Consider the following 12,050-nt stretch of genomic DNA (forward strand, 5'->3'; position numbering starts at 1 on the left):
GCCGAAGACTCCCCGTGTAGTAAATGGTGACTGATGCACGTTAAATCTGTCGAGTCGCAAAGTCCTCTATGTTCCCATAACAAATCAATACCTCTGGGGGTACTGATCCAGGAGTTTCCTCGTCTTCTAGATTGGGTTCAAAACTACAAGGCTATGGAGTTGAACATTAGTAGTCGTAAACCCAAAAATTGGGTCGGCTGTTCAACAACGGATATAAAACAAAAATTATAAAATAAAATAATTTATGCTATGTTCGAATTTATATTATATATCGTCCAATTTAACCAATTGAAACACTAACGTAAAAAAAGTGCAAATATATATATATATATATATATATATATATATATATATATATATATATATATATATATATATATATATATATTTGTATATATATATATATATATATATATATATATATATATATATATATATATATATATATATATATATATATATATATATATATATATATATATATATATATATATATATATATATATATTATATATATATATATATTATATATATATATATATATATATATATATATATATATATATATATATATATATATATATATGAAATAACGGTGGATCCACACCGATATTTTTTAGTTAATTACAAGTCCAAAACACCATGATTAATGAGTCCATGTTGTGCATAATCTTTTTTATTTAGTAGCGATGGTGAAAGCATACATCTTAGCCCCCTCCAAGCTGGAGAGGGGAAGACCCATATCCCGTCTAAACTGACGTACGTTAGCTAGGCATTATAAACAACAAAAAGCCACACAAAAACATTGCTCCTGCGTTTTATAGGATGATTAAAAAGTGTGAAGAGGCCAGTCATTATTGCCTTTTTTGTATTCTTACGCCTCATCAAATTTATTTATTACTCATTGAAAATCGTTTAATTCTTCCTTATATGGAAGTGAAAGATCTTAAAATAACTTCTCTTTTGAAATATAAATCTAATTATTATTCATTGGCATGTTTTTAGCCTTGAAGTCCCAAAATAGAATTTCTACCCTTATCCTTTACCAAAGATATTTTATGAAAACGAATGAAGTTTTAATGCTTTTATTAATACAAAAGTATTTAATTTTTATATTACATATATATATATATATATATATATATATATATATATATATATCAATTAGCATTTATATCAAATCAATTAACGTTTAGAAGTACGGTTGTTTCTTAATCAAATCGCAATCAATAATTTTCTTCCAGGTCTAGACGATATTGACATTTATCAAATTATGACTGCAAAAATTACTTCAGAAATGAATGAAAACGAAACTACTTTCTGAGCGTAATAAAATAGTAACTTAATACCCCGCCTTTTTTATGTAATGTCTAGTGATAAAAAAAAATGTCTACCCTTTGATTATCTAAAGTAAAACTAATCCCCTGTGCATATTTTTATCTGTCTGACCTTTCTGGAACGCGAATGAAAATAGCAATCAGTTCGACCGATTCCAGGATTAAGTATTGTAGAAAGCATTATTAAATCAGACTTCATGAACATTATTTTAGTATTAAAATTAAAAAATTTCAGCTTTGTTTGACCTCTTAATGAAATGACACCCTTCCATTACTGTTTTGTCTCGATCGTTGAACTGTTTTACAATTTGATTTTACTATTTTAAGACAAGGTTATTGAATTAATTTCGCTGGTGACTTTTATTTATTACCAAGAAAAGCATTTTATAAAATAAGCCGCTATTTATAAATCATTATATGTGCTAATCATTAAAGTGCTATTAACCATTAATGCGCTATTAACCATGAATGCGCAATTTATTAACCATTAATTTTAAATTTTAGAATTCTTACCAAACGTGAGTCTCAAAAATAAGGGCACGAGGCCTTGTAATCGATCTTAAAGTTCGGGGGGGGGATTGAATTTTGTTGCATCACTTGTGAGGAAGGCGGTTCGAAAGCTTCCAAAACCAGTTTGTTTGTCAGATGTAATATACGTTTCAACTTGGATGAAAAAGGTTCTGATGAGTTAGTTGATCGTGAAACTGTTTTACTTTTTAACTTTACTTTAAGTCAATTTTAAGACAAGGTTACTGAATTAATTTTGCTGGTGGCCTTCATTAATTACCAAACAAGGCATTTGCTAAAATAAGCCGGTATTTATTAACCATTAATGTGCATTTTTGAATTAACCATTAATGTGCATTTTGATTAGGAGAAATTTGTAAAGCATTATTTTCTGGGTCGAATTCAGCCTGCGAAACTTTTGACATTTTTTTCTTATTTCATCAAATAAATAATATAAAATTTATATTTGTAAATTTAATATATAATAACATTCTAATTTGATCTAGAAATAATCGAATGTATTAACACGAAGCATTAGTTGTTTAAAATGTTTTATTAATAATCCATATCTTTAATCCATAAGTTTTTATTGAGGAAATTTTATTAAACACTTTTTGAATTTTGTAAAGTAAAATATTAATAATTAATGAGCTACATAACTGACACCTTCATTGGGTTACGAGAAAACGTGTAAGAACGATGCGCAAAATCAAAACAAAAAAAATAACATAACATCTTTTATAACCTTTTGATGTAACTATCATATTTTTACGCACTAAGCCTCAATCTTCGTGGTTCGAGAGTTTAACTTTAAATATGTTACACTTACCAGTGCAGACGATATTTAAAACCAAGAACGTGCGTACTCTCCCTCTGAATGAAGTTTTGGATTCTGTAACCTTAACATAGATGGAAAACACTCAAAATAGAAAATAAGATCTCGAGAGTTTAGATCGGAGAGCGGTAGAAAAGTTGAGTCCTTTTCTGTTGTTCTTGTCGCAGGCCATTAGTCAAGGAGTACGATTGTTCTTGTTTTCCAGTGGCGCCATCTGATGCCAAGAATTCAACTTTTGCCACACTCATGCATCACAACCGTTTAAAGGGCGAACCCATTCCTAACATCTATTCATTCACAGATCGTAATTTAAACCTGAACCAGAGAACGATCCATCTCCAATTCAGTACCCCCAGAGGTATAAATCGTTATGGGAACATGAAGGACTTGGTGACCAGACAGATTTAAAATGCATCATTTAGCATTTACTACACTTCGGCCGATTAAATTCGAACTCCCATTCTCACGAACTTGAGTCCAGCGCCCAGCCAACCCGGATATCTTGGCCCCGAGTTCCTTAATGTTTGCACTAATTGCTTGTAGAAAATTTCATGACAATTTTAGAGAACTTCATTTTATCTCTATTTTTTTATACTTGTAACGTTATTTCTGAATTAGTTATTATGAAAAAGAAAAAACGAATTTAAAAAACTGCATTTTCTTAAAAATTTAAATATCGTTTTCATTCGATTCGAACTATTCGTTCACACTCTCCCTATATATTGCTTAAATTTTCAGTCGTTTATAAACTACTTTTTATTCATCCACCAAAGTTCAAATACGTTTTTTTGACTTTGTAGTGAATGACATTTGATGTTAATGTAGTTTTTATCAAATATTAAGCCATTCATTAAATTTAATTCACTAATTTCAGTTTTATAGGGAAGAAAAATGTTTAATTATTTGATAAAAAGTGACTAAAATAAAATTTTTCTTTGTTGATCTAAGTAAACCTTTTTGACTTTAAAAAAAATAATTTTGTATTACTTTTTTTTAAAAAGAACTTGATGAACTTTCAGCAGAAATGAACTAGTATTGTGTTTTATAAAAGAAAGTCAGTTTTCTGCCTTTGATATTTGATGAATTTAAACAAAGGATGGAATATTGATTTTTTATATTAATGTAAGAAAATTAGTAGCTCTTTAGAATTAAGTTATCGGAGAAAAAGCATTACAAACAGTTTTGACATATCTTTTAGAAGTAATCCATATTTTAATTCAACTCTAAAGAAAAATGTCACTTTAATGAACTCTATTAGTTTTTCTCTTCAAATTTGAATTTAAAAATAAATTTCATTTTGAAAAATTAATTTTCCTTTATGCGTGACGCCATTTTTTGTTGTTTTGTTATATTTTAAGAATTGTTTTATTGTTGCAAAATAATAAAACTATTACAGCTCTTTTCAGTAAAGGTTTGATAAACGAGTAAAAAGCATATAAATAAATATTTGTTATTTTAAACAGACAAATTTAAAAAGAAAGGAAATGCGTGCATGAAACGCAATAAATGATATTGATTTTAATTAAAAAATAAACGCGTATGTATTTTTTAATTAAAATAAAAATTATTTGTCTTAAAGCGTGACATTTTTCAGTTATATAAATAGATAAAATTTTAATTTTTTGAATTAAAAATAGTTTATTATTTAAGTTATTATTATCAGTTGACTTGTTTATTTTGCATTTTCTTATAACAGGCGTGAAGTATAACATTAAAAAAAACGTCTTTTTCGTTTCGCTTTGATTTCAGATAGTTAAATTATTAACTAAATAACCATTTTCTATTAATTTTAAGTATGTCTAAAAGAAAAAATAAACAATTAGGGCAGGGGTTGCCAAACTTTTTTGATCATCGACCCCTACATAATTTTTCGAAATCTCCATCGACCCCCATAAAAGTAATTTTCTGTTAATTAAAATAAAACTATTAGATACTGTGTTTGTACATTTATTTTATGATTTTTGAACATTTATTAAAGTAATAGTACATAGTGTAACAATAGCTTTATGAAAAATATATTAATGTTGAAATATAAATACCTTCATATTTATGAAATAATAAGTAATTATAAGTAAGTAGAAATAATAAGTAAAGTAATTACGGATTTATTGCTTCTTAATCAATGACATGGGTGTGCCTGGTGTTTTTTTTTTCCTACAAGGTTCGTTATATTGGGTTCAAAATTGGTCAATTTTAATCTTAATCCCCTCGAAACTCCACATTTAATTTATTTCTGTTCTTAGTTAAGATTGAATTTACGTGACTGAAACCGGCTTTAACCATATGGGAACTTGGAAATGCTATTACAAATGGCTGAGCTATTTCGTAAAGCCTTACATATTTTTGCATTATATTTATATTTGTCCAAAATTTGCTTATTGTTAAATTTTTAAAAAGCGTCTTTGCTTCAAATCCCCATAATAATTCAGCAAGCTCATCTTGCAGGTTGATGTCCACGTTTTCAATTTGAGCAGAAAATGGCACAATAATCCAATAAGGGATGTCAATGTTTTCCAAATGAACAAAACGCAGTTTAAAATCGTCGCTCAATTTTTGAAGATTACCTGTATAGATTTCCAAGTCTTCTTCTTTTATTTCTAATTGTCCCATATCTGAAAAATACTGATAATCCTTCGACCAATCGACCCTTCCGGTTCGGATCGATCCCCTGACTCAGATCGACCCCCGCTTATGTTAAATAAACCCCTGGGGGTCTATATAGACCACTTTGGCGACCTCTGAATTAGGGAATGCGAAAACGGAAAAAAATTCTTATCGTTATTTTGGTATGACAGTTCTTGTTATCGTCGTAGGTCATTAAGGAAACATAAGTGCGATTGTTTTTGTTTTGCTGTGGCGCCATCTATGGTCAAGAATTCGACTTCTGTCACACCCACTCGTCACATCCCGTTTACAGAGCGTACCCATTCATTCAACCAGAGATCGTCATTTTGTCCTTAACCAGAGAAAGCTCAATCTCCAATTCAGTACCTCCAGAGGTATAATTTTTATGGGAATAGGGTGGACTTTGTGACCTTACAGATTTAGCTTGCACCAGTCACCTTTTACTAAACAGTGACACTTCAGCCGGCTGGATTCGACAGTAACTTCTAATAACGACCCACCTCCACCAACAACCATTTTATTGTAAAACGGAGAGTGGTTGCTCCAGAGGTTTCACTGTATTTAGGGCTTGTGATTGTCTAATAAAATGATGCGTTTCAAATAAAACAGCCCTATTTCCCCTAGAGTTTTTAGTTGTATTATTCAATTGAGGGATAAATGTGCAAATATGGGCATCAACAGATGTGTTTTTGACGCCACTCTTCTAAAGAGAAAATTCTTGAATTCGGGAAAATAAAGGATTACACTTAAACCCTTTAGTGGATGTTGTGTTTGCAGACTATTTCAAGCTCGTCACTAAAATTGACTCAAATACTGAAGAAGTTTAACAGTGAAGTGAGATTCTCCAATGCCAAAGTCAAAATTTCTGGTTGTTTTCCATTGATGGACCAACATAAAATTGATGGTAACCATCAATAACTCCATCATGCACCATTGTATTTTTGATGGTAAGCAACATAAGAAACCATCACCCGAATATAAGAATTGGGACTGATTAATGGTGGTCCAACATCAGAATAGCATAGAATCATAGTATTAGAGTATGATGGAATGATGGAAGTTCGTTTACACATCAAAAACCATGAACGCATAATGGAAAAATGTTGGATGAGGGTGACCATCAAATGATGTTGGACTATCATGAATCTCACTGAAACCGACATAAACCACCGAAATGTTTTGATGGAAACCATCAAGAATTTTGACTTGGGTGTGCTCCTGTAATATAACGTTTCTATGCTAGTTATTACAATTTCCTGAGAGAGAGAGAGAGAGACTGTTGAAACTGAAAACAGCTTAAAGAAAGAAGATTTGCTCTAACTTTCTATTAATGGATCCCTTAACAGAAATTTAAAGCTTGACTTGAATTTGTCATATGGTGTTTTAATGTTGAAAGCAGCATTGTACAAATATAAAGTGTTAGAAGAATGGAAATATCTTAATATTCTGATATTTTTCAAGTTTTTTATATTTACATTAACTTTTATTTTAAAAAGAAATATCAGTATTTTTTTAAAGCAATAAACACGTTTTAGTTTTCATATTCCCTATTCTTCTGTGATTGTTGTCACCAAAAAGTTCTTTTTATTTCATAACCGTCGTTGAACAGCCATCCCAATTTTATGGGCTTACGACTACAAATGTTCAACTCCGTAGCCTTTCAATTTTGAACCCAATTCAAAACACAAGGAAAATCCTGAATCGAGTATTGGGATAAATTTGCCTCCGTGGAGATTTTTTGATGGAACTAGTCCGCATTTGCGTTACAAGGCGAGAAAAGCCACGAAAACCTCTCACGATTAGCCTGACAGCAAGGGGACTCAAAACCATGATCCGCCTACCACTGTCTTAAGCTAGCACTGTGGTTGGTTCAAGTCGAATGAGGAAATTCGTATCGCTGGGACTCGAACCCGGTTCCCCTCATTGGAAGACGAAGGTTCTATCCCCTGAATTATCACGGCTCTTTATTCAACACATGTTGACATTTTGAAAATTGGAAAAAGCGTGCTCTGCTTTAAAATATAGCGTATTTATAGTAAAGTAGTTTTCTCGATATTTCCTTAAAAATATAGTTCTTAGTTTTGAAAATCTAACTTTTTTTCGTAACGTTAATAGTATGACCTTAAAACGAACAATTACACTCTATAACAAAAAAAATCGACGCACCTAGAAGCAATCATCCGATTGCTTTGAAATTTCGTTTGCGTGAATGTTTTGAACAGATATGGCTGGAATGATGCCGACTGGGGACGTATAGTCTTTAGCGATGAATCCCGCTTCCAACTGTGTCCTGACGATCATCGAAGACGTGTTTGGAGACTCACAGGGAAGAGGGGGGATTCTGCCTTCACTATTGCACGCCACACCGGCCCTCAACAAGGCATTATGGTCTGGGGTGCCATTTCCTTTGACAGGCGGACCCCTTTGGTCGTCATTAGAGGTACACTTACTGCACAGTGGTACGTCGACGACATCCTAAGACCTGTTTTGCTACCGTTTCTTTTGCAGCGCCCTGGCCTGGTTTTTCAGCAGGACAATGCCAGACCACATACGGCACGTATTGTTATGAACTGTCTGCAAGCTTGTCAAACTCTTCCTTGGCCTGCCAGATCTCTGTCCCATCGAGCATGTTTCGGATATGATGGGAAGGCGATTGCATCTGGCACGGAATGTTGATGACATCGTTCGACAATTGGATCGAGTTTGGCAGGAAATACCGCAAGAGACCATCTGGGAGCTTTATTGGTCTATGCCACGCCGTGTGGCAGCTTGTATCCAGGCTAGAGGCGGGTCAACACCTTATTGAACTTGTTACTGTAACTCTGCAATAAATCGTTCTGAAATTTTAATCATTTACTATTCTGTACATTGTCTTCCTATCCACCAATTTTCGTTTCAATTGGACAACTCCTTCTTGGTGCGTCGATTTTTTTGTTATAGAGTGTAATATAAATAAATAAAAAATCAATTCCTACTTAGGGTCAACAAAGAAAAATTTCATTTTAGTTACTTTTTGTTCAATAATTACAATTTTTTCTTCCATGTAAAATTTAATTTAATCAATTAAATTTAATGAATGAATTAATATTTGAAAACACTGTATCAACACCAAGTGTCATTCCACTACAAGTTTAAAAAAATGTATTTGAATTTGTAGTGGATGAATAAAAAGTATTTTATTAACGATTGAAAATTTGAACAAGATATACAGAGAATGTGAACTAAATAGTAGGAATTAAAAAAAACTGCATGACTATTGCTAGCTCACATTTAAACTCAATTTCTAATCATTCCCTGACATAACTTAATTAAGCAGTTTCAGTAATCATGACGTGTTTAGGTTGCAAATTCCAACAATTTAGTTCTCTCTTAAAGCTTTCTCATTTCACCCGAGAGAGAACCTTTAACACGTGACGATTATCGACAGAATGCAATAATAATTTTACTCTCACGCAAATATTCCATTCTCTCTCTCAACCTTACGATTTAACCGAATTTCGGCTACTTCATCCCAGGACATGATTTAACTCCATTACAATCTTTCGCTTTAATAACCCGGATGGATCTGCTGTTGCAACTAAGTAGAGGATATATGGGGGTGTGTGCGCTTTTATAGCACTTTCTTAATATATAAAGCCTACGTAAGGAGAATGGGGGGCGATTGTTCGAACTGTTGATAGGCGATAGCGAAAATTCCAGAATAATCGCGAGTTGCTCTAGTAATGGAGACTCAATTAAGGAGCAAAAGTCTTAGAAACGATTCTGCTCTAGTCTTATTATTTGAAGTAAATATCTGTAAACAATTGTGTCAATGTTTTCGTATTGCTTTAAAATAATAATCAGAATAATAATTCTCAGATTGGAATTGTTCTGAACTATAAACTTGTAATAATGGAGACTCAATTAAGAGCAAAAGATTCCCTTCGCTTCAAGCCTTATTATTTGAATCGATTCTATTTTATTCTTGAATTCTATTCTATTCTTGAATTCTATTCTATTCTTGAATTGATTCTATTGATTCTATTCTAGTCTTATTATTTGAAGTAAATATCTGCAAACAATTGTGTCAATGTTTTCGTATTGCTTTAAAATAACAATCAGAATAATAATTCTCAGATTGAAATTGTTCTGAACTATAAACTTGTAATAATGGAGACTCAATTAAGAGCAAAAGATTCCCTTCGCTTCAAGCCTTATTATTTGAATCGATTCTATTTTATTCTTGAATTCTATTTTATTCTTGAATTCTATTCTATTCTTGAATTCTATTCTATTCTTGAATTGATTCTATTCTAGTCTTATTATTTGAAGTAAATATCTGCAAACAATTGTGTCAATGTTTTCGTATTGCTTTAAAATAACAATCAGAATAATAATTCTCAGATTGAAATTGTTCTGAACTATAAACTTGTAATAATGGAGACTCAATTAAGAGCAAAAGATTCCCTTCGCTTCAAGCCTTATTATTTGAATCGATTCTATTTTATTCTTGAATTCTATTCTATTCTTGAATTCTATTCTATTCTTGAATTGATTCTATTCTAGTCTTATTATTTGAAGTAAATATCTGCAAACAATTGTGTCAATGTTTTCGTATTGCTTTAAAATAACAATCAGAATAATAATTCTCAGATTGAAATTGTTCTGAACTATAAACTTGTAATAATGGAGACTCAATTAAGAGCAAAAGATTCCCTTCGCTTCAAGCCTTATTATTTGAATCGATTCTATTTTATTCTTGAATTCTATTCTATTCTTGAATTCTATTCTATTCTTGAATTGATTCTATTGATTCTATTCTAGTCTTATTATTTGAAGTAAATATCTGCAAACAATTGTGTCAATGTTTTCGTATTGCTTTAAAATAACAATCAGAATAATAATTCTCAGATTGAAATTGTTCTGAACTATAAACTTGTAATAATGGAGACTCAATTAAGAGCAAAAGATTCCCTTCGCTTCAAGCCTTATTATTTGAATCGATTCTATTTTATTCTTGAATTCTATTCTATTCTTGAATTCTATTCTATTCTTGAATTCTATTCTATTCTTGAATTGATTCTATTGATTCTATTCTAGTCTTATTATTTGAAGTAAATATCTGCAAACAATTGTGTCAATGTTTTCGTATTGCTTTAAAATAATAATCAGAATAATAATTCTCAGATTGAAATTGTTCTGAACTATAAACCTGTAATAATGGAGACTCAATTAAGAGCAAAAGATTCCCTTCGCTTCAAGCCTTATTATTTGAATCGATTCTATTTTATTCTTGAATTCTATTTTATTCTTGAATTCTATTTTATTCTTGAATTCTATTCTATTCTTGAATTATATTCTATTCTTGAATTCTATTCTATTTCTGAATTGATTCTATTGATTCTATTCTAGTCTTATTATTTGAAGTAAATATCTGTAAACAATTGTGTCAATGTTTTCATATTGTTTTAAAATAATAATCAGGATAATAATTCTCAGATTGAAATTGTTCTGAACTATGAACTTGTTCTCTGAATGAAGCTGCTCTGAACTATAAAAGTCAAAAAAATTTTTCACTGAATTGTAATTTTTAACTATTAACGCAAACATATTACACTAAATAAAACTGTTCTAAATTATAAAACTCAATAAATGTTCTCTGAATAGGATTGCTTTAATCTATTAATAAAATCAAAGACTGATCTTAGAGTGGGACTACTTTGAACTATTAATGCAAAAACTGTTCTTCGAACATGACTGTTCTGAACTATGAATGCTATAATTTCATACATGAATGATACTGTTCTGAGTAATAAACGCAAAATTTCATAAATGACTGGGATTGTTTTGAATAATAAACGCTACATTTTATCTACGAATATAGTTGTTCCAAACGATAAACGCAAAAGTTGTTCACTGACTTGTCTTTTTTGAGCTAAAGACTGCAAAGTAGCAAAATTGTTGTTAATTATCCAACGAAATATACAATAAAAGCTTAATTTAGCCATACATAGTAACCCAGATTAGATATTTTTTGTAGATTTCGGAAATCGCATTTCGTTAAGAATTTTTTCACCATTGTTTTAACTTATTAGCTTTACAGTCTTGAAATGTAAAAGTAAATTTTGTTGCGTAATTATAATTTTTTAAAAAAAAATTTAATTATGAGCTTTTGATCTCCACCCCACCACCACCAAAAAAAAAATATGTTCAGGTCAATTCTGGAAGACAAATATTTTTTGATTTGTCTAAAATTTTTGGTAAACAAAGTTTTGAGTGGCAACTTTTTTTTTTCAATTCAACTTTAATTATTTCACACTCTCCTTATATCTTGATTTAATTTTCAGTTGTTAATATAATATTTTTGATTCATCCACTCAATTTCAAATACATTTATTTTAAACTTGTAGTAGAATGACACTTGATGTTAATACAGTTTATTCATGAAAAACAAGAACAATCGCACTCCCTCTGCCTAAACAGGCATACTTCAACAACAACAGTTTTCATCAAATATTAATTCATTCATTAAATTTAATTAATTAATTTTTGGTTTATAAATGAGAATTGTTTTTAAATTATTTAAGAAAAAACAGTAATTATTAACAGTATTTTTAATTATTAAAATTTTAATTAATTAAAACTAAAATAAAAATTTTCTTTGTTGAACTAAGTAGGAATTGACTTAAATTTTTTTTTATATTGCTTGTTTATGATACTCTTTTATGATACACTCTTTTATGATACACCCTAACCCACAAACATAA

Source organism: Parasteatoda tepidariorum, chromosome 3 (assembly GCF_982258835.1).
Source record: "Parasteatoda tepidariorum strain Cologne lab strain chromosome 3, Ptep-v5.0, whole genome shotgun sequence".
NCBI lineage: Eukaryota > Metazoa > Arthropoda > Arachnida > Araneae > Theridiidae > Parasteatoda > Parasteatoda tepidariorum.